Raw genomic sequence first — 22934 nt, forward strand, 5'->3', positions numbered from 1 at the left:
CTGCTCTTGGGCTCCCTCCGGTGGATTTAAGTGGAACTGCTGCTCCTTGGATTTAGCAGTCAGCAGCTGCTTCCACTGATCGTCTATTCTGGCTCGGCTATTTATCCTGGCTCTATCCTTCAGCCTGTGCCAGTTGTCAATGGTTCCTGCTTGGATTCACATCTCTCTTGGATTTCCCTGATATTCTGACCAGTTCAGCAAAGATAAGTCCTTGCTTTGTTCTTTTGCTTTCCACTTGTTGTGGACTTAATCGTTCAGCACATTCTATGTTTTTTCTAGTCCAGCTTGTCAGTATGGATTTATTCAGTTTAGCTGGAAGCTCTGGAAAGCAGATTTACCCTCCGCACCTTTAGTCAGGTGTGGAGATTTTTGTAACTCTGTGGTGGATTTTTCTAGTTTTTAATACTGACCGCACAGTATTCTGTCCTGTTCTATCTATCTAGCTAGATTGGCCTCCTTTGCTACATCCTAGTTTCATTCTGTGTATGTCATTTCCCTCTCCACTCACAGTCAATATTTGTGGGGGGCTGTCTGTCCTTTGGGAATTTTCTCTGAGGCAAGATAGCTTTCCTGTTTCTATCTTTAGGGGTAGTTAGTCCTCCGGCTGTGACGAGGTGTCTAGGGAGTGATAGGAACATCCCACAGCTACTTCTAGTGTTGTGTTAAGCTCAGGAACTGCGGTCAGTACAGGTACCACCTCCTCCAGAGCACGTCCCATGTTGCTCCTAAACCACCAGTTCATAACAGTACAACTGGCCAAAAATGAATTAAATGCATCTCAAAAGAAGGAAAAAACAAAAATTCTGAGCCATTTTTTTTTCTGCAGTCTGTTTTGTCTCTTTTTTCCTCTTAATCTCTGGGTGGTTCAGGATTTTGGCGCTGGCATGGATGTTCAGGGTTTGTTTTCTCTTGTGGATCAACTTGCTGCAAGAGTACAGAGTATCCAAAATTATGTTGTCCAGACTCCGGCTTTAGAGCCTAAAATTCCTACTCCTGATTTGTTTTTTGGGGACAGATCCAAGTTTTTGAACTTTAAAAATAACTGCAAATTGTTTTTTGCTTTGAAACCCCGTTCCTCTGGTGATCCCATTCAGCAGGTTAAAATCGTCATCTCTCTGCTGCGTGGTGACCCTCAGGACTGGGCATTCTCCCTTGAATCAGGGGATCCGGCATTGCTTAATGTAGACGCATTTTTTCAAGCGCTCGGATTATTGTATGACGAACCTAATTCTGTGGATCATGCAGAAAAAACCTTGTTGGCCCTATGTCAAGGTCAGGAAGCGGCAGAATTATACTGCCAGAAATTTAGAAAATGGTCTGTGCTCACTAAATGGAATGAGGATGCTCTGGCAGCAATTTTCAGAAAGGGTCTTTCTGAAGCCCTTAAAGATGTTATGGTGGGGTTCCCCACGCCTGCTGGTTTGAGCGAATCTATGTCTCTAGCCATTCAGATTGATCGGCGCCTGCGCGAGCGCAAAGTTGTGCACCATATGGCAGTGTCCTCTGGGCGAAGTCCTGAGCCTATGCAATGTGATAGGATTTTGACTAGAGCAGAACGGCAGGGATTCAGACGTCAGAATGGGCTGTGTTTTTACTGTGGTGATCCTGCTCATGTTATTTCTGATTGCCCTAAGCGTACTAAGAGGGTCGCTAGGTCTGTTACCATCAGTACTGTACAGCCTAAATTTCTCTTATCTGTGACCCTGATTTGCTCATTATCGTCCTTTTCTGTCATGGCATTTGTGGATTCAGGAACTGCCCTGAACTTAATGGACTTGGAATTCGCCAGGCGCTGTGGTTTTTCCTTGCAGCCTTTGCAGAGCCCTGTTCCTTTGAGGGGGATTGATACTACATTGTTGGCCAAGAATAAACCTCAGTACTGGACTCAGCTGACCATGTGCATGGCTCCAGCACATCAGGAAGATTGCCGTTTTCTGGTGTTGCATAACTTGCATGATGTTGTTGTACTGGGTTTTCCATGGTTACAGGAACATAATCCGGTGCTGGATTGGAAATCTATGTCTGTGACTAGTTGGGGTTGTCAAGGGGTACATTGTGATGTTCCTTTGATGTCAATTTCCTCTTTCCCCTCTTCTGAAGTCCCTGAGTTTTTGTCAGATTTCCAGGATGTATTTGATGAGCCCAAGTCCAGTTCCCTTCCTCCACATAGGGACTGTGATTGTGCTATTAACTTGATTCCTGGCTGTAAGTTCCCTAAGGGCCGACTTTTCAATCTGTCAGTGCCAGAGCATGCCGCCATGCGGAGTTATGTCAAGGAGTCTTTGGAGAAGGGGCATATTCGGCCGTCTTCATCACCATTGGGAGCGGGATTCTTTTTTGTTGCCAAGAAGGATGGATCCTTGAGACCCTGTATTGATTATCGCCTTTTTAATAAGATCACGGTCAAATTCCAATACCCTTTACCTTTGCTCTCTGATTTGTTTGCTCGGATCAAGGGGGCTAGTTGGTTTACCAAGATTGACCTTCGAGGGGCATATAATCTTGTTCGTATTAAACAGGGTGACGAATGGAAAACTGCATTTAATACGCCCGAAGGCCATTTTGAATACCTTGTGATGCCTTTCGGGATTTCTAATGCTCCTTCTGTATTTCAGTCCTTCATGCATGATATTTTCCGAAATTATCTTGATAAATTCATGATTGTGTATTTGGATGATATTTTGATTTTTCCCGATGATTGGGAGTCTCATGTGAAGCAGGTCAGGATGGTATTCCAGATCCTTCGTGATAATGCTTTATTTGTGAAGGGGTCTAAGTGCCTATTTGGAGTTCAGAAGGTCTCTTTTTTGGGTTTTATTTTTTCTCCCTCGTCTACAGAAATGGATCCTGTTAAGATCCAAGCCATTCATGACTGGATTCAACCCACATCGGTGAAGAGCCTTCAGAAATTTTTGGGCTTTGCTAATTTTTATCGCCGTTTCATTGCCAACTTTTCCAGTGTGGTTAAGCCCCTGACCGATTTGACGAAGAAAGGCGCTGATGTGACGAATTGGTCCTCTGCGGCTGTTGAGGCCTTTCAGGAGCTTAAACGCCGATTTACTTCTGCCCCTGTGTTGCGTCAGCCAGATGTTTCTCTTCCTTTTCAGGTTGAGGTTGACGCTTCTGAGATTGGAGCAGGGGCCGTTTTGTCTCAGAGGAATTCTGATGGTTCTTTGATGAAACCGTGTGCTTTTTTTTCAGAAAGTTTTCGCCTGCGGAGCGCAATTATGACGTTGGCAATCGGGAGTTGTTGGCTATGAAGTGGGCATTTGAGGAGTGGCGACATTGGCTTGAGGGAGCCAAGCACCGCGTTGTGGTCTTGACCGATCATAAGAATCTGATTTACCTCGAGTCGGCCAAGCGGCTGAACCCTAGACAGGCTCGATGGTCCCTGTTTTTCTCCCGTTTTGGTTTTGTGGTCTCGTATCTTCCGGGATCTAAGAATGTTAAGGCTGATGCCCTCTCTAGGAGTTTTTTGCCTGATTCTCCTGGAGTCCTTGAGCCGGTTGGCATTCTTAAAGAAGGGGTGATTCTTTCTGCCATCTCCCCTGATTTGCGGCGGGTGCTTCAGGAATTTCAGGCTGATAAACCTGACCGCTGTCCAGTGGGGAAGCTGTTTGTTCCTGATAGATGGACTAGTAAGGTAATTTCTGAGGTTCATTGTTTAGTGTTGGCTGGTCATCCTGGGATTTTTGGTACCAGAGATTTGGTTGCTAGGTCCTTTTGGTGGCCTTCCTTGTCGCGGGATGTGCGTTCTTTTGTGCAGTCCTGTGGGACTTGTGCCCGGGCCAAGCCTTGCTGTTCCCGCGCTTGTGGGTTGCTTTTGCCTTTGCCGGTCCCTGAGAGGCCCTGGACGCATATTTCCATGGATTTTATTTCGGATCTTCCTGTTTCCCAGAAGAGGTCTGTTATCTGGGTGGTTTGTGACCGGTTCTCTAAAATGGTCCATTTGGTACCTTTGCCTAAATTGCCTTCCTCCTCTGATTTAGTTCCATTGTTTTTTCAGCATGTGGTTCGTTTGCATGGCATTCCGGAGAATATTGTGTCTGACAGAGGTTCCCAGTTTGTTTCTAGATTTTGGCGGGCCTTTTGTGCTAGGATGGGCATTGATTTGTCTTTTTCTTCGGCGTTCCATCCTCAGACAAATGGCCAAACTGAGCGAACTAATCAGACCTTGGAAACCTATTTGAGATGCTTTGTGTCTGCTGATCAGGATGATTGGGTGGCTTTCTTGCCGTTGGCCGAGTTTGCCCTTAATAATCGGGCTAGTTCGGCTACTTTGGTTTCGCCTTTCTTTTGTAATTTTGGTTTTCATCCTCGTTTTTCTTCGGGGCAGGTTGAGCCTTCTGATTGTCCTGGTGTGGATTCTGTGGTAGACAGGTTACAGCAGATTTGGACTCATGTTGTAGACAATTTGACATTGTCTCAGGAAAAGGCTCAACGTTTTGCTAACGCCGTCGGTGTGTTGGTCCCCGGCTTCGGGTGGGGGATTTAGTCTGGTTATCTTCTCGTCATGTTCATATGAAGGTTTCTTCCCCTAAGTTCAAACCTCGGTTTATTGGTCCTTCTAAGATTTCTGAGATTATCAATCTGGTATCTTTTCGTTTGGCCCTTCCAGCCTCTTTTGCCATCCATAATGTTTTCCATAGATCTTTGTTGCGGAGATATGTGGTGCCCGTTGTTCCCTCGGTTGATCCTCCTGCCCCGGTGTTGGTTGAGGGGGAGTTGGAATATGTGGTGGAGAAAATTTTGGATTCTCGTTTTTCGAGGCGGAGGCTTCAGTATCTTGTCAAATGGAAGGGTTATGGCCAGGAGGATAATTCTTGGGTTGTTGCCTCCGATGTCCATGCTGCCGATTTGGTTTGTGCCTTTCACTTGGCTCGTCCTGATCGGCCTGGGGGCTCTGGTGAGGGTTCGGTGACCCCTCCTCAAGAGGGGGGTACTGTTGTGAATTCCGCTCTTGGGCTCCCTCCGGTGGTTGTAAGTGGCACTTTTGTGAGTTCTGCTCTTGGGCTCCCTCCGGTGGATTTAAGTGGAACTGCTGCTCCTTGGATTTAGCAGTCAGCAGCTGCTTCCACTGATCGTCTATTCTGGCTCGGCTATTTATCCTGGCTCTATCCTTCAGCCTGTGCCAGTTGTCAATGGTTCCTGCTTGGATTCACATCTCTCTTGGATTTCCCTGATATTCTGACCAGTTCAGCAAAGATAAGTCCTTGCTTTGTTCTTTTGCTTTCCACTTGTTGTGGACTTAATCGTTCAGCACATTCTATGTTTTTTCTAGTCCAGCTTGTCAGTATGGATTTATTCAGTTTAGCTGGAAGCTCTGGGAAGCAGATTTACCCTCCGCACCTTTAGTCAGGTGTGGAGATTTTTGTAACTCTGTGGTGGATTTTTCTAGTTTTTAATACTGACTGCACAGTATTCTGTCCTGTTCTATCTATCTAGCTAGATTGGCCTCCTTTGCTACATCATAGTTTCATTCTGTGTATGTCATTTCCCTCTCCACTCACAGTCAATATTTGTGGGGGCTGTCTGTCCTTTGGGAATTTTCTCTGAGGCAAGATAGCTTTCCTGTTTCTATCTTTAGGGGTAGTTAGTCCTCCAGCTGTGACGAGGTGTCTAGGGAGTGACAGGAACATCCCACGGCTACTTCTAGTGTTGTGTTAAGCTCAGGAACTGCAGTCAGTACAGGTACCACCTCCTCCAGAGCATGTCCCATGTTGCTCCTAAACCACCAGTTCATAACACTACTCCCCCTCCAACCTCCAACTGGCTGTCATTTACCGCCCCCAGGGCCAGCCACCACCTTCTTTGACAACTTCACCACCTGGCTACTTCATTTCCTTTCCGCGGACATCTCCACTATCATCATGGGCGACTTCAACATCCCCATTGACACTTCCCTCTCAGCTGCCACTAAACTTCTATCTCTCACTTCCTCCTTCGGCCTCACTCAATGGTCTTCTACAGCCACCCACAAAGATGGTCACACACTGGACCTCATCTTCACCCACCTCTGCTCCCTATCTAACCTCTCTAACTCACCTCTTCCTCTCTCTGACCACAACCTTCTCACATTCTCTCCCCTCTCCACTCCATGTCTACAATCCCTAGCCCACAAACTTTCACACCCTCGCAAAAATATTAAACATCTTGACATACATTCATTCTCTGAATCCCTCCTCCCTCTCACAGATATAAGTTCCTTACACAATGCGGATGCCACTGCCGCTCTATATAACACCACAATAGGTGTAGCTTTGGAATCTGCTGCCCCACTTACACATACCAAAGCTCACAAAATCAACAGACAGCCCTGGCACACCAGCCTGACCAAAGAACTGAGGCGAGCTTCCAGGTATGCTGAGCGCAGATGGAAAAGATCCCACTCCAACGAGCACTTCATCGCATTCAAACAGTCCTTCACTACTTTCAAGACCACACTCGCCACAGCTAAACAAACCTACTTCTCATCTCTCATATCCTCCCTCTCTCACAACCCTAAACAGTTATTCAACACCTTCAATTCTCTCCTCCGTCCCCCAGCACCTCCTCCCTCCCCACTTATCTCAGCTGAAGACTTTGCCTCATTTTTCAAGCAGAAGATTGATAACATCAGAGACAGTTTTGGTCAACAACCCCCAGAGCCCTTCCTCCCGACTTCCCAGCCCTCCACCTCCAAAACCAACTTCTCCACCATTACAGAAGATCAACTCTCCACTCTACTCTCAAGATCGCATCTCACCACCTGTGCACTTGACCCACTCCCATCCCACTTCATCCCAAACCTCACCACAGTCTTCATCCCAACCCTAACCCATCTCTTCAACCTATCACTAACAACTGGCGTTTTCCCCTCAAGCTTTAAACATGCCACCATCACACCTATCCTCAAAAACCCTTCTCTTGACCCATCCTCTGTATCTAGCTATCGCCCTATATCACTTCTCCCCTATGCCTCCAAACTACTGGAACAACACGTATACCTTGAACTGTCCTCCCATCTCTCTTCTTGCTCCCTCTTTGACCGCTTACAATCTGGCTTCCGGTCACACCATTCCACTGAAACTGTCCTAACTAAGGTCACCAATGACCTCTTAACCGCCAAGAGCAAGCGACACTACTCTGTCCTCCTCCTCCTCGACCTGTCGGCTGCCTTTGACACAGTGGACCATTCCCTATTATTACAGACCCTCTCATCCCTAAGCATCACAGACTTGGCCCTATCCTGGATCTCATCATACCTAACAGACTGGACATTCAGCGTCTCCCACTCACACACCACCTCCTCACCTCGCCCCCTATCTGTCGGAGTCCCACAAGGTTCAGTCCTAGGGCCCCTGCTCTTCTCCATTTATACCTTTGTCCTGGGACAGCTCATAGAATCTCATGGCTTTCAGTATCACCTCTATGCTGATGACACAAAGATCTACATCTCTGGACCAGATATCACCTCCCTACTAACCAGAATCCCTCAATCTCTGTCTGCTATTTCATCCTTCTTCTCCGCTAGATTTCTGAAACTTAACATGGACAAAACAGAATTCATCATCTTTCCCCCATCTCATGCGACCCCCCCAACGAACCCCAGTCCCACAAGCTCGCTGCCTCAGGGTAATCCTTGACGCTGATCTCTCCTTCAAACCACATATCCAAGCCCTTTCCACTTCCTGCCGACTTCAACTGAAGAATATTTCACAAATTTGTACATTCCTCAACCAAGAATCTGCAAAAACCCTAGTCCATGCCCTCATCATCTCTCGCCTTGACTACTATAACCTCCTGCTCGGTGCCTCCCCTCTAACACTGTCGCACCCCTCCAATCTATTCTAAACTCTGCTGCCCGACTAATCCACCTGTCCCCCCGTTACTCCCGGCCTCTCCCCTCTGTCAATCCCTTCACTGGCTCCCCATTGCCCAGAGACTCCAGTTCAAAACCCTAACCATGACGTACAAAGCCATCCACAACCTGTCTCCTCCATACATCTGTGACCTCGTCTCCCGGTACTTACCTACACGCAACCTCCGATCCTCACAAGATTTCCTTCTCTACTCCCCTCTAATCTCCTCTTCCCACAATCGCATACAAGATTTCTCTCACGTTTCACCCCTACTCTGGAACCCTCTACCACAACACATCAGACTCTCGCCTATCATCGAAACCTTCAAAAAGATCCTGAAGACCCACCTCTTCCGACAAGCCTACAACCTGCAGTAACCACCGATCGACCAAACCGCTGCATGACCAGCTCTATCCTCGCCTACTGTATTCTCACACATCCCTTGTAGATTGTGAGCCTTCGCGGGCAGGGTCCTCTCTCCTCCTGTACCAGTTATGACTTGTATTGTTTAAGATTATTGTACTTGTTTTTATTCTGTATACCCCTCCTTACATGTAAAGCGCCATGGAATAAATGGCGCTATAACAATAAATAATAATAATAATAATACTGCTATGGGGGTGCATTATACTGCTATGGGGGTGCATTATACTGTTATGGGGTGCATTATACTTTATATGACTATGGGGTACATTATACTCATATGGAGGTGTATTATACTATATATGACTATGGGGTACATTATACTTCTATTGAGGTGCATGGAGGGTGCATTATACTATAAATGACTATGGTGGTGCATTATTCTACTATGGGGGTGTATTATAGTAATATGGGGGTGCATTACACTTCTATGGGCCTGCATTATACTGTAAACTGCTATGGGGGTGCATTATACGGCTTTGAGGGTGCATTATACTATAAATGACTATGGTGGAGCACTATACTGCTATGGGGGCACATTATACTCCTATGGGGGTCCATTATACTATATATGACTATAGTGGTGCATTTTACTGTTATGGGGGTGCATTATACTACTATAGGGGTGCATTATACTACTATGGGGTTGCATTATAATACTATATATGACTATCAGATGCATTATACTATTATGGATGACTGTGGTGTGCATTATACTATTACGGATGATTACGGGGTGCATTATATTACTATGAATGACTATGGGGCAGTATGTAATAAAGTATCAGTACTGTGGTGTCCTGATGAAGAAGTCTTGTACTTTGAAACGCGTTGAATAAATCCACGATCTAATGGCTACATATTCGGACCTTCAATCATTCAGCAGCACAGTTTAAATCCACGTTTTACCCCCTTTTTTATCTCTGGTTGGTCACGAGTGGACCGGTGGATCTGCTGCAGTACGATATATCTATGAGCCTGTCTTTCGGCTCAAATTGGTGAGTAGAATCTGATCATTCTAATCAATTGTATCTCGGATAAGACCCTATTGCGATCTTTTCTTCAGCAGCATTTATGGGGGCAGTATTGGAGGACACGTGGGTTCCAGAAAGGGAGGGCCCTTGGGGATCAGAATGTCGGATATTATTACTGTAGGGCCTAATTAAAGAATATTATTTTTGAGGATACTGTTTTCAGCTTGGGGGTACAGAGGTACTGTGCAAGGCTGTACGGTTGCTTTTTTTCTTCATCTGGCGTAGTGTAGAGGTTGGTGAAAAATTGGGAAATGTGCTCTAGATAACTGTTTTATTTTCTGCAGAGACAAGTCCTGGCTGGAAGAAGCGATGGTGATGTGCGCTGGATGAAGATGAAGGACTTCAACTAGAGATGCGTCACCGGTAAGCCAGTGTGTTATCTGTACACTGACATTGTACACTGTATACCATATACAGAGTTCCTATGTATAATGTCACTGGTGATCACGGTATTACCTGTACACAATACACTATATACAGAGCTCCTGTGTATAATGTCACTAGTGATCAATATATTATATATACACTACACACTATATGCAGAGCTCCTGTTTATAATGTCACTGGTGAGTCAGTGAGTTACCTATACACTGGCACTATACACTGTATACTATGTAGAGAGTTCCTGTGTATAATGGCACTTATGGTAAAATTAGTATTGTGCTTTTTATTAATGGTCAGTATTGTAGTATTCGGTAATTATATGTTGGTAATATGTGGTCCGGCCATGGTGTGGTGGCAGGGGCGGATTTACAGAGGGTCAATATGGGCGGTAGCCCAGGGCCCAGTGGAGTGGGGGGGCCCTGGGCTACCGCACAGATTGACCCTCTTATAATCCGCCCGAGTGTGACTGTGAATGCCCACCGGCATTTACAGTATGTGCCCCCGGACACGGTGGGCAGAGAGAGGGGGCCCGCATCGGACCCCTTCTAATCTGCTCACCGGGCCCCTTCCGGTGCTGCGGCGGTTTCCTATTGACGTGCGGGCGCGCGCCCGCACGTCAATAGTTAACAACAGAAGCCAGCCAATTGGAGGCTGGCAGCTGAAGTCGGCCGCAGCGCACACGTCACCGGCGTCTGACGTCATTGTCAGTCGCCGGCGAGTGTGCGCTGCTGGATGGAGCTCTGTTATGACCTGGTGGGTACGGAGCGGTACTGAGATGACCTGGTGGGCAAAACCAATCATGAACTCGCTAAGGAGCAGCACTGAAATGACCTGGTGGGTAAAAGAAAAATAGGACAAGCTCTGAGGAGGTGGTAACTTTACTGACCGCAATCCCTACTCCTAACACCAACACTAGAAATAGCCGTGGAGCGTTCCTATCTCTGCCTAGATGCCTCTGCACAGCCTAAGAACTAGCTACCCCTGAAGATGGAAACGGAAAGCTATCTCGCCTCAGAGAAACCCCCAAAGGAAGATAGCCCCCCACAAATATTGACGGTGAGTGGAGAGGGAAAATGACAAACTCAGAAATGAAACTAGATTTTTTAGCAAAGGAGGCCAATACTACCTAAATAGACAGTTAGAAAAGGCTACTGTGCGGTCAGTATAAAAACTAAAAGTCCACGCAGAGTTTACAAAAATAACCACCACACCAACTCACGGTGTGGAGGGGCAAATCTGCGACCCCAGAGCTTCCAACTAGCCGGAATATTTCATAATGACAAGCTGGACAAAAGAGACATAAATTGAACTGAACAGAAGGTCATAAGCAGGGAAACACCCAAAAAGTAGCAGACTTATCTTAAGCTGAAAATGGACTGGCCAACAGAGAACTTCCAGGAAAGGACTGAATCCACAGGAAATACATTGACAGCTGGCATCCACTAAAGCCAAAAGCCCAGTTAAATAACAAGGCCAGGAAACCGATTAGTAAACTGTTGTGGATTCTGTTTTTGCGCTCCCTCTGGTGGTTACAGCTGGTACTGGGTGACTTTGGTGGGTTGCGGTCTCTGGTTTCCACCTGTCCATCAGAGGCTGGATGTTTCCTATTTAACCTGGCTTTCCTGTCATTCCCTTGCCGGCTATCAATGTATCAGTGTGTCTCTGTTACCTTTGCTACCTGCTCCTAGGCCTTCAAGACAAGCTAAGTCTGGATTTCCCTGTTTCATGTTTGCTTTCATGTTTTTAGTCCAGCTTGCAGATATGTAATTCTCTGCTGCTGGTTGCTCTAGTGGGCTGAAATTACCACTCATGTACCATGAGTTGGCACATGAGTTCAAGTAATTTCAGGATGGTATTTTGAAGGGTTTTAAGCTGACCGCGCAGTTCACCTTTTGTATCCTCTGCTATCTAGCTTAAGCGGGCCTCATTTTGCTGAATCTGTTTTCATAACTACGTTTGTGCCTTCCTCTCATTTCACCGTCATTATATGTGGGGGGCTGCTATTTCTGTGGGAATATTTATCTGGAGGCAAGATAGGTCTGTGATTCTTCTGATAGGGGTAGCTAGATCTCCGGCTGGCGCGAGACGTCTAGAGTCCCCCCAGGAACGTTCCCCGGCTGCTGTTAGTTGAGTGTTGAGGTTCAGGATCGCGGTCAGCTCAGGTTCCATCACCCTAGAGCTCGTCCTGTTTTTGCCCGTGTTATGTGTTTAATTCCCTGCCATTGGGAACATGACAGTATAGCCGGCCCACAAAGTGTTAATTGTTTGGGCTGAAGCAGGAGAAAAAGAAGTGTTGAAGGGAAATTTTTTTTTTTTTTCTTTTTCCTCAGAGTTTTGCTGCCTAGCCCTTAATTGCTGTCTAGCTGCTTCTTACCTCCTCTTAACCCTTGAATGGCTCTGACCTTAGCTGTTTAACATGGATGTCCAGAGTTTGGCTTCCAGCCTGAATAATCTTGCTGCAAAAGTTCAAAACATACAGGATTTTGTTGTTCACACTCCTATGTCTGAACCTAGAATTCCTATTCCAGAGTTTTTTTCTGGAGATAGATCTACCTTCCTGAATTTCAGGAACAATTGCAAATTGTTTCTTTCTTTGAAATCTCGCTCCTCTGGAGACCCTGCTCAGCAGGTCAAGATTGTAATATCTTTCCTGCGGGGCGACCCTCAGAATTGGGCATTTGCATTGGCACCAGGGGATCCTGCATTGCTCAGTGTGGATGCGTTTTTTCTGGCACTGGGATTGCTCTATAAGGAACCTAACCTGGAGATTCAGGCTGAAAAGGCTTTATTAGCCCTCTCTCAGGGGCATGATGAAGCGGAAGTATATTGTCAAAAATTTCGGAAATGGTCGGTGCTTACTCAGTGGAATGAGTGCGCCTTGGCTGCAAACTTCAGAGATGGTCTTTCTGTGGCCATTAAGGATATTATGGTGGGGTTCCCTGCGCCTACAGGTCTGAATGAGTCTATGGCTATGGCCATTCAGATTGATCGGCGTTTACGGGAGCGCAAACCTGTGCACCAGTTGGCGGTGTCTTCTGAACAGGCACCTGAGACTATGCAATGTGATAGAATTCAGTCCAGAAGTGAACGGCAAAATTATAGGCGGAAAAATGGATTGTGTTTTTATTGTGGTGATTCAGCTCATGTTATATCAGCATGCTCTAAACGCACAAAAAAGGTTGATAAATCTTTTGCCATTAGTACTCTGCAGTCTAAGTTCATTTTGTCTGTAACTCTGATTTGTTCACTGTCATCCATTTCCGTCGATGCCTATGTGGATTCGGGCGCTGCCCTGAGTCTTATGGATTGGTCATTTGCCAAACGCTGCGGTTTTAGTCTGGAGCCTCTGGAAGTTCCTATTCCTTTGAAGGGAATTGACTCTACACCACTGGCTATGAATAAACCGCAGTACTGGACACAAGTGACCATGCGCATGACTCCCGTTCATCAGGAGGTGATTCGCTTCCTTGTACTGTATAATTTACATGATGTACTAGTGCTTGGTCTGCCATGGTTACAAACTCATAATCCAGTCCTGGATTGGAAAACAATGTCTGTGTTAAGCTGGGGATGTCAGGGGGTTCATGATGATGCACCTCTGATTTCAATCGCTTCATCTACTCCTTCTGAGGTCCCTGCGTTTTTGTCTATCGGGATGTTTTTGAGGAGCCTAAGCTCAATTCGCTCCCTCCTCATAGGGATTGTGACTGTGCTATAGAATTAATTCCTGGCAGTAAGTTCCCTAAGGGTCGTTTATTTAATCTGTCAGTGCCAGAGCATACTGCTATGCGGAATTATATTAAGGAGTCCTTGGAAAAGGGACATATTCGTCCACCTTCGTCCCCTCTGGGAGCAGGTTTTTTTTTCGTGGCAAAAAAAGATGGTTCCCTGAGGCCTTGTATAGATTATCGCCTTCTGAATAAGATTACAGTCAAATATCAGTATCCATTGCCATTATTGACTGATTTGTTTGCTCGCATTAAGGGGGCTAGGTGGTTCACTAAGATAGATCTTCGCGGTGCGTATAATCTTGTGCGGATAAAGCAGGGTGATGAGTGGAAAACCGCATTTAATACGCCTGAGGGCCATTTTGAGTATTTGGTAATGCCTTTTGGACTTTCTAATGCTCCTTCAGTCTTTCAGTCCTTTATGCACAATATTTTCCGTGAATATCTGGATAAGTTTATGATTGTGTATTTGGATGATATTTTGGTGTTTTCTGATGACTGGGAGTCTCATGTTCTACAGGTCAGGAAGGTGTTTCAAGTCCTGCGGGCCAATTCTCTGTTTGTGAAGGGCTCAAAATGTCTCTTCGGAGTCCAGAAGATTTCTTTTTTGGGGTACATTTTTTCTCCTTCTACTATTGAGATGGATCCCGTCAAGGTTCAGGCGATTTGTGACTGGACACAACCTACATCTGTTAAGAGTCTTCAGAAGTTCTTGGGTTTTGCTAATTTTTATCGTCGGTTCATTACTAATTTTTCCAGTGTTGTTAAACCTTTGACTGATTTGACTAAAAAGGGTGCTGATGTTGCTAATTGGTCTCCTACGGCTGTGGAGGCCTTTCAGGAACTTAAGCGCCGGTTTTCTTCTGCTCCTGTGTTATGTCAACCAGATGTTTCACTTCCTTTTCAGGTTGAGGTTGATGCTTCCGAGATTGGAGCGGGGGCGGTTTTGTCACAGAGAAGTTCCGATGGCTCGGTGATGAAGCCATGTGCGTTCTTTTCTAGAAAATTCTCGCCCGCCGAGCGCAATTATGATGTGGGTAATCGGGAGCTTTTGGCCATGAAGTGGGCATTTGAGGAGTGGCGTCATTGGCTTGAGGGTGCTAGACATCGTGTGGTGGTCTTGACTGATCACAAAAATCTGATTTACCTTGAGTCTGCCAGGCGTCTGAATCCTAGACAGGCTCGTTGGTCGTTGTTTTTTTCTCGTTTCGATTTTGTGGTTTCATACCTGCCAGGTTCAAAGAATGTGAAGGCAGATGCTCTTTCCAGGAGTTTTGTGCCTGACTCTCCTGGAGACTCTGGGCCTACTGGTATCCTTAGGGATGGGGTAATATTGTCCGCCGTCTCCCCAGACTTGCGACGTGCATTGCAGGAGTTTCAGGCGGATAAACCTGATCGTTGTCCACCAGAAAGACTGTTTGTTCCGGATGATTGGACCAGTAGAGTCATCTCCGAGGTCCATTCTTCTGTGTTGGCTGGTCATCCTGGAATATTTGGTACTAGAGACTTGGTGGCCAGGTCTTTTTGGTGGCCTTCCTTGTAAAGGGATGTGCGCACCTTTGAGCAGTCTTGTGAAGTGTGTGCTCGGGCTAAGCCTTGCTGTTCTCGAGCCAGTGGGTTGTTGTTATCCTTGCCTATCCCGAAGAGGCCTTGGACGCACATTTCCATGGATTTTATTTCAGATCTCCCTGTCTCACAGAAAATGTCCGTTATCTGGGTTGTGTGTGACCGCTTTTCTAAGATGGTTCATTTGGTACCCTTGCCTAAGTTGCCTTCCTCCTCTGAGTTGGTCCCTTTATTTTTTCAGAACGTGGTTCGTTTGCATGGGATTCCGGAGAATATCGTTTCTGACAGGGGATCCCAGTTTGTGTCTAGATTTTGGCGGACGTTTTGTGCTAAGATGGGCATTGATTTGTCTTTCTCGTCTGCATTCCATCCTCAGACGAATGGCCAGACGGAGCGAACTATTCAGACCTTGGAAACTTATTTAAGGTGTTTTGTTTCTGCTGATCAAGATGACTGGGTTGCCTTTTTGCCACTGGCCGAATTTGCCCTTAATAATCGGGCTAGTTCTGCTACTTTGGTTTCTCCTTTCTTTTGTAATTCGGGGTTTCATCCTCGTTTTTCCTCTGGTCAGGTGGAGCCTTCGGATTGTCCTGGAGTGGACGTGGTGGTGGACAGGCTACATCAGATTTGGAATCAGGTGGTGGACAATTTGAAGTTGTCTCAGGAGAAGACTCAGCAGTTTGCTAATCGCCGTCGCCGCGTGGGTCCCCGACTTCTTGTTGGGGACTTGGTGTGGTTGTCTTCTCCTTTTGTCCCTATGAAGGTCTCTTCTCCTAAGTTCAAGCCTCGGTTCATCGGTCCTTATAAGATCTTGGAGATTCTTAACCCTGTATCTTTTCGTTTGGATCTCCCAGCATCGTTTGCTATTCATAATGTGTTCCATCGGTCGTTATTGCGGAGGTATGAGGTGCCCGTTGTTCCTTCGGTTGAGCCTCCTGCTCCGATGCTGGTGGAGGGAGAATTGGAGTATGTTGTTGAGAAGATCTTGGATTCTCGTGTTTCCAGACGTAAACTCCAGTATTTGGTTAAGTGGAAGGGTTATGGTCAGGAGGATAATTCCTGGGTGGTCGCCTCTGATGTTCATGCGACTGATTTGGTCCGCGCCTTCCATAGAGCTCATCCTGATCGCCCTGGGGGTTCTCGTGAGGGTTCGGTGACCCCTCCTCAAGGGGGGGGTACTGTTGTGGATTCTGTTTTTGAGCTCCCTCTGGTGGTTACAGCTGGTACTGGGTGACTTTGGTGGGTTGCGGTCTCTGGTTTCCACCTGTCCATCAGAGGCTGGGTGTTTCCTATTTAACCTGGCTTTCCTGTCATTCCCTTGCCGGCTATCAATGTATCAGTGTGTCTCTGTTACCTTTGCTACCTGCTCCTAGGCCTTCAAGACAAGCTGTCTGGATTTCCCTGTTTCATGTTTGCTTTCATGTTTTTAGTCCAGCTTGCAGATATGTAATTCTCTGCTGCTGGTTGCTCTAGTGGGCTGAAATTACCACTCATGTACCATGAGTTGGCACATGAGTTCAAGTAATTTCAGGATGGTATTTTGAAGGGTTTTAAGCTGACCGCGCAGTTCACCTTTTGTATCCTCTGCTATCTAGCTTAAGCGGGCCTCATTTTGCTGAATCTGTTTTCATAACTACGTTTGTGCCTTCCTCTCATTTCACCGTCATTATATGTGGGGGGCTGCTATTTCTGTGGGAATATTTATCTGGAGGCAAGATAGGTCTGTGATTCTTCTGATAGGGGTAGCTAGATCTCCGGCTGGCGCAAGACGTCTAGAGTCCCCCCAGGAACGTTCCCCGGCTGCTGTTAGTTGAGTGTTGAGGTTCAGGATCGCGGTCAGCTCAGGTTCCATCACCCTAGAGCTCGTCCTGTTTTTGCCCGTGTTATGTGTTTAATTCCCTGCCATTGGGAACATGACAGTAAACGCAGCTGCTAAGTTCCACTTGAAACCACCAGAGGGAGCCCAAGAGCAGAACTCCCAAAAATACCATTCTGGTGACGCCCCAGCAACGTTTTGCTGACTTTTGCTTTATGTTTTTTTTTTTTTATTTATTACGGCGCTACTGTTACTATAGCGACGATTGTAGCGACGCCTCACTACTTCCGGTCCTGCGCCATTGGAGCCTGGTGGTTAATTATAACGGCAGGCGACTTCCGGTTTTGCTTTGTGGCACTCGCACTATATAAGACGGCATTTTTTAGTTTCTTGTTATGCCCCCTGAGGAAGGTTTCTTAACCGAAACGCGCGTCGGGGACAGCGTTGGACGGCGTGTTAACGGATACTGCACCCTGGTATGTTTCTGCTTTAAGCATGGATACTTTGCTGCCTTATGCATTGCACAAAATTAATATCGGGGCAGCGAAATATGGCGGTATATATGGTTACACCATGATATATCCTGATCTACCATTGCATTATATATAATATTACTGCAGTCCATAGTTTGCTTTGGGCATTTGCTGTGCTGTGTTCTTACATGTGCTCCCTTGTTTTCCATTTCACCTGTTTGTCTATTTTAATGATAAATAAAGTTATTTTGGTATTTTGGATAAATTAACTGCCTATGGTGCTTTTGTTCTGTTTAGTGTATATTGCAGTTTGTCCTGTTATGGTTCATATATATGTTGGGGATTACTTTCTGGCTCTATTGATGGGCCTTGTATTCTGATACTTACCCCCTATACATATAGGATGTCAATTTTGATATATTTACTATTGTTTCTTTCTGTGTTATGCACAGGTCTGTTTGATATCATTATGGACTTTCGAGCCAAAGAACAGTCCTGGCTCAATCAGATGGATCAGGTTTTTGGGGGCAATGGGAATTGTGCGCAGAGGCCGGGTGATTCGGCATGGGACGAGGGATTGGCATCCATGAAGACAATGATTTCCAAACGTACCAGGATGTGGTGGAATAGGTCGTTTATGGAAAAATATGTGGAAAATAAAATGATCCCTAGGGGCCTTAGGGTCCGCGTGATTCCGTCATACCCAGTTGAAGATGGGGAATTTATTACCAAATGGGAGGATGCCTGTAACATATGTTCTTTTACCCTTATGCAGTTATTAATCAACCTTAACACTTCCAGTATTACTACACTGGATAATCAGATTGATAAGGCACAGGTGGAGATATGGGCTGGTTGTTCGGCCGAAAAAATTCAGCAATTTGAAAAGGAGATCTGTCATGATCTCAATGGCAAGAGATCATAGCATAAGCATATATAGGAACTAGCTCTTGGAAGATGGGAACTGAGCTGACCATGAACTAAACCTAACACACAACTAGCAGTGGCCGGGTAGCATGCCTACGTTGATTCTAGATGCCCAGCACCAGCCGGAGGACTAAAAAATGCTAGCAGAGGAAAATATTAGTCCTAGCTCACCTCTAGAGAAATACCCCAAAAGGAGACAGAGGCCCCCCACATGTATTGGCGGTGAATTAAGATGAAATAACAAACGTAGGATGAAAATAGGTTTAGCAAATTTGAGGTCCACTTACTACATAGCAGAAGACAGAAAGGACACTTTCATGGTCAGCTGAAAACCCTAATCAAAAACACCATCCAGAAATTACTTTAAAACTCTGGCATTAACTCATAACACCAGAGTGGCAATTCCTGTTCACAAGAGCTTTCCAGACACAGTAACGAAACTACAGCTGTGAACTGGAACCAAAATGCAAAAACAAACATGGACAAAAGTCCAACTTATCTAGTAGTTGTCTAGGAGCAGGAACAAGCACAGAGAGGCTTCTGATAACATTGTTGACCGGCAAGCAACTAACAGAGCAGCAAGGTTATATAGCAACTCCCACATCTTGATGGGAACAGGTGAACAGAGAAGATGAAGACACCAGTTCAATTCCACCAGAAGCCACCGGGGGAGCCCAGAATCCAAATTCACAACAGTACCCCCCCCTCAAGGAGGGGGCACCGAACCCTCACCAGAACCACCAGGGCGATCAGGATGGGCCCTATGAAAGGCACGAACCAGATCAGAGGCATGAACATCAGATGCATTCACCCAAGAATTATCCTCCTGGCCGTATCCCTTCCACTTGACCAGATACTGGAGTCTCCGTCTGGAAACACGAGAGTCTAAGATTTTCTCCACAACGTACTCCAACTCACCCTCAACCAACACCGGAGCAGGAGGCTCAACGGAAGGCACAACCGGTACCTCATACCTGCGCAACAATGACCGATGAAAAACGTTATGAATAGAAAAGGATGCAGGGAGGTCCAAACGGAAGGAAACAGGGTTAAGAATCTCCAATATCTTATACGGGCCAATGAACCGAGGCTTAAACTTAGGAGAAGAGACCCTCATAGGGACAAAACGAGAAGACAACCACACCAAATCCCCAACACAAAGCCGAGGACCAACACGACGGTGGCGGTTGGCAAAAAGCTGAGTCTTCTCCTGGGACAACCTCAAATTGTCCAACACCTGCCCCCAGATCTGATGCAATCTCTCCACCACAGCATCCACTCCAGGACAATCCGAAGATTCCACCTGACCAGAGGAAAATCGAGGATGAAACCCCGAATTACAGAAAAACGGGGACACCAAAGTGGCAGAGCTGGCCCGATTATTGAGAGCGAACTCCGCCAATGGCAAAAAAGCAACCCAATCATCCTGGTCAGCAGACACAAAACACCTCAGATATGTCTCCAGGGTCTGATTAATCCGCTCGGTCTGGCCATTCGTCTGAGGATGGAAAGCGGACGAAAAAGATAAATCTATGCCCATCCTAGCACAGAATGCCCGCCAAAATCTAGACACGAATTGGGTCCCTCTGTCAGAAACGATATTCTCAGGAATACCATGCAAACGAACAACATTTTGAAAAAACAGAGGAACCAACTCGGAAGAAGAAGGCAACTTGGGCAGAGGAACCAAATGGACCATCTTAGAGAAACGGTCACACACCACCCAGATGACAGACATCTTCTTAGAAACAGGCAGATCTGAAATAAAATCCATCGAGATGTGCGTCCAAGGCCTCTTAGGAATAGGCAAGGGCAACAACAATCCACTAGCCCGAGAACAACAAGGCTTGGCCCGAGCACAAACGTCACAAGACTGCACAAAGCCTCGCACATCTCGTGACAGGGAAGGCCACCAGAAGGACCTTGCCACCAAATCCCTGGTACCAAAAATGCCAGGATGACCTGCCAACGCAGAAGAATGAACCTCAGAGATGACTCTACTGGTCCAATCATCAGGAACAAACAGTTTATCAGGTGGGCAACGATCAGGTCTATCCGCCTGAAACTCCTGCAAGGCCCGCCGCAGGTCTGGAGAAACGGCTGACAATACCACTCCATCCTTAAGGATACCTGTGGGCTCAGAGTTACCAGGTGAGTCAGGCTCAAAACTCCTAGAAAGGGCATCCGCCTTAACATTCTTAGAACCCGGTAGGTATGACACCACAAAATTAAACCGAGAGAAAAATAATGACCAGCGCGCCTGTCTAGGATTCAGGCGCCTGGCGGTCTCAAGATAAATCAAATTTTTGTGGTCAGTCAATACCACCACCTGATGTCTGGCCCCCTCAAGCCAATGGCGCCACTCCTCAAAAGCCCACTTCATGGCCAAAAGCTCCCGATTCCCAACATCATAATTCCGCTCAGTGGGCGAAAATTTACGGGAAAAGAAGGCACAAGGCCTCATCACGGAGCAGTCAGAACTTTTCTGCGACAACACTGCCCCAGCTCCGATCTCAGAAGCGTCGACCTCAACCTGAAAAGGTAGAGCAACATCAGGCTGACGCAACACAGGGGCAGAGGAAAAACGGCGCTTAAGCTCCCGAAAGGCCTCCACAGCATCAGGGGACCAATCAGCAACATCAGCACCCTTCTTAGTCAAATCGGTCAATGGTTTAGCAATATCCGAAAAACCAGCAAAAAATCGACGATAAAAGTTAGCAAAACCCAAAAATTTCTGAAGACTCTTAAGAGAAGAGGGCTGCGTCCAATCACAAATAGCTTGAACCTTGACAGGATCCATTTCAATGGAAGAGGGGGAAAAAATATATCCCAAAAAGGAAATCCTCTGTACCCCAAAAACACACTTAGAACCCTTCACACACAAAGAATTAGACCGCAAAACCTGAAAAACCCTCCTGACTTGCTGGACATGAGAGTCCCAGTCATCCGAAAAAATCAGAATATCATCCAGATACACAATCATAAATTTATCCAAATAATCGCGAAAAATATCATGCATAAAGGACTGGAAAACCGACGGAGCATTAGAAAGACCAAAAGGCATCACTAAATACTCAAAGTGGCCCTCGGGCGTATTAAATGCGGTTTTCCACTCATCCCCCTGCCTGATTCGCACCAAATTATACGCCCCACGAAGGTCAATCTTAGAGAACCACTTGGCCCCCTTTATGCGAGCAAACAAATCAGTCAGCAACGGCAATGGGTATTGATATTTAACAGTGATTTTATTCAAAAGCCGATAATCAATACATGGTCTCAAAGAGCCGTCTTTTTTTGACACAAAGAAAAAACCGGCTCCTAAGGGAGATGACGATGGACGAATATGTCCCTTTTCCAAGGACTCCTTTATATATTCTCGCATAGCAGCATGTTCAGGCACAGACAGATTAAATAAACGACCCTTTGGGTATTTACTACCCGGGATTAAATCTATGGCACAATCGCACTCTCGGTGCGGAGGTAACGAACCAAGCTTGGATTCTTCAAAGACGTCACGATAGTCAGACAGGAACTCAGGAATTTCAGAGGGAATAGATGATGAAATGGAAACCACAGGTACATCCCCATGAGCCCCCTTACATCCCCAGCTCAACACAGACATAGCTCTCCAGTCGAGGACTGGGTTGTGAGATTGCAGCCAAGGCAATCCTAGCACCAAATCATCATGTAGATTATACAGCACCAGAAAGCGAATAATCTCCTGGTGATCCGGATTAATACGCATAGTTACTTGTGTCCAGTATTGTGGATTATTATTAGCCAATGGGGTGGAGTCAATCCCCTTCAGAGGAATAGGAGTCTCCAAAGGCTCTAAATCATACCCACAGCGATTGGCAAAGGACCAATCCATAAGACTCAAAGCGGCGCCAGAGTCGACATAGGCGTCCGTGGTAATAGATGACAAAGAGCAAATCAGGGTCACAGATAGAATAAACTTAGACGGTAAGGTGCAAATGGAAACAGATTTACCAAGTTTTTTAGTGCGCTTAGAGCATGCTGATATAACATGAGTAGAATCACCACAATAGAAACACAACCCATTTTTCCGTCTAAAATTCTGCCGCTCGCTTCGGGACAGAATTCTATCACACTGCATACTCTCTGGCGATTTCTCAGTGGACACCGCCAGATGGTGCACTGGTTTGCGCTCCCGCAAACGCCTATCGATCTGAATAGCCATTGTCATGGACTCATTCAGACCCGCAGGCACAGGGAACCCCACCATAACATCCTTAATGGCATCAGAGAGACCCTCTCTGAAAGTCGCCGCCAGGGCGCACTCATTCCACTGAGTAAGCACAGACCATTTACGGAATCTTTGGCAGTAAATTTCCGCTTCATCTTGCCCCTGAGATAGGGACATCAAAGTTTTTTCTGCCTGAAGCTCCAAATGAGGTTCGTCATAAAGCAACCCCAAGGCCAGAAAAAACGCATCCACATTGAGCAACGCAGGATCCCCTGGTGTCAATGAAAAAGCCCAGTCTTGAGGGTCGCCCCGGAGCAAGGAAATCACAATCCTGACCTGCTGTGCAGGGTCTCCGGCAGAGCGAGATTTCAGGGACAAAAATAATTTGCAATTATTTCGAAAATTCTGAAACCCAGATCTATTCCCCGAGAAAAATTCCGGCAAAGGAATTCTCGGCTCAGATACAGGTGCATGACAAACAAAATCTTGCAAATTTTGTACCTTCGTGGCGAGATTATTCAAACCTGCAGTTACA

The sequence above is a fragment of the Ranitomeya variabilis genome, chromosome 7, assembly GCF_051348905.1.
Source record: "Ranitomeya variabilis isolate aRanVar5 chromosome 7, aRanVar5.hap1, whole genome shotgun sequence".
In the NCBI taxonomy this organism is placed as follows: Eukaryota; Metazoa; Chordata; class Amphibia; order Anura; family Dendrobatidae; genus Ranitomeya; species Ranitomeya variabilis.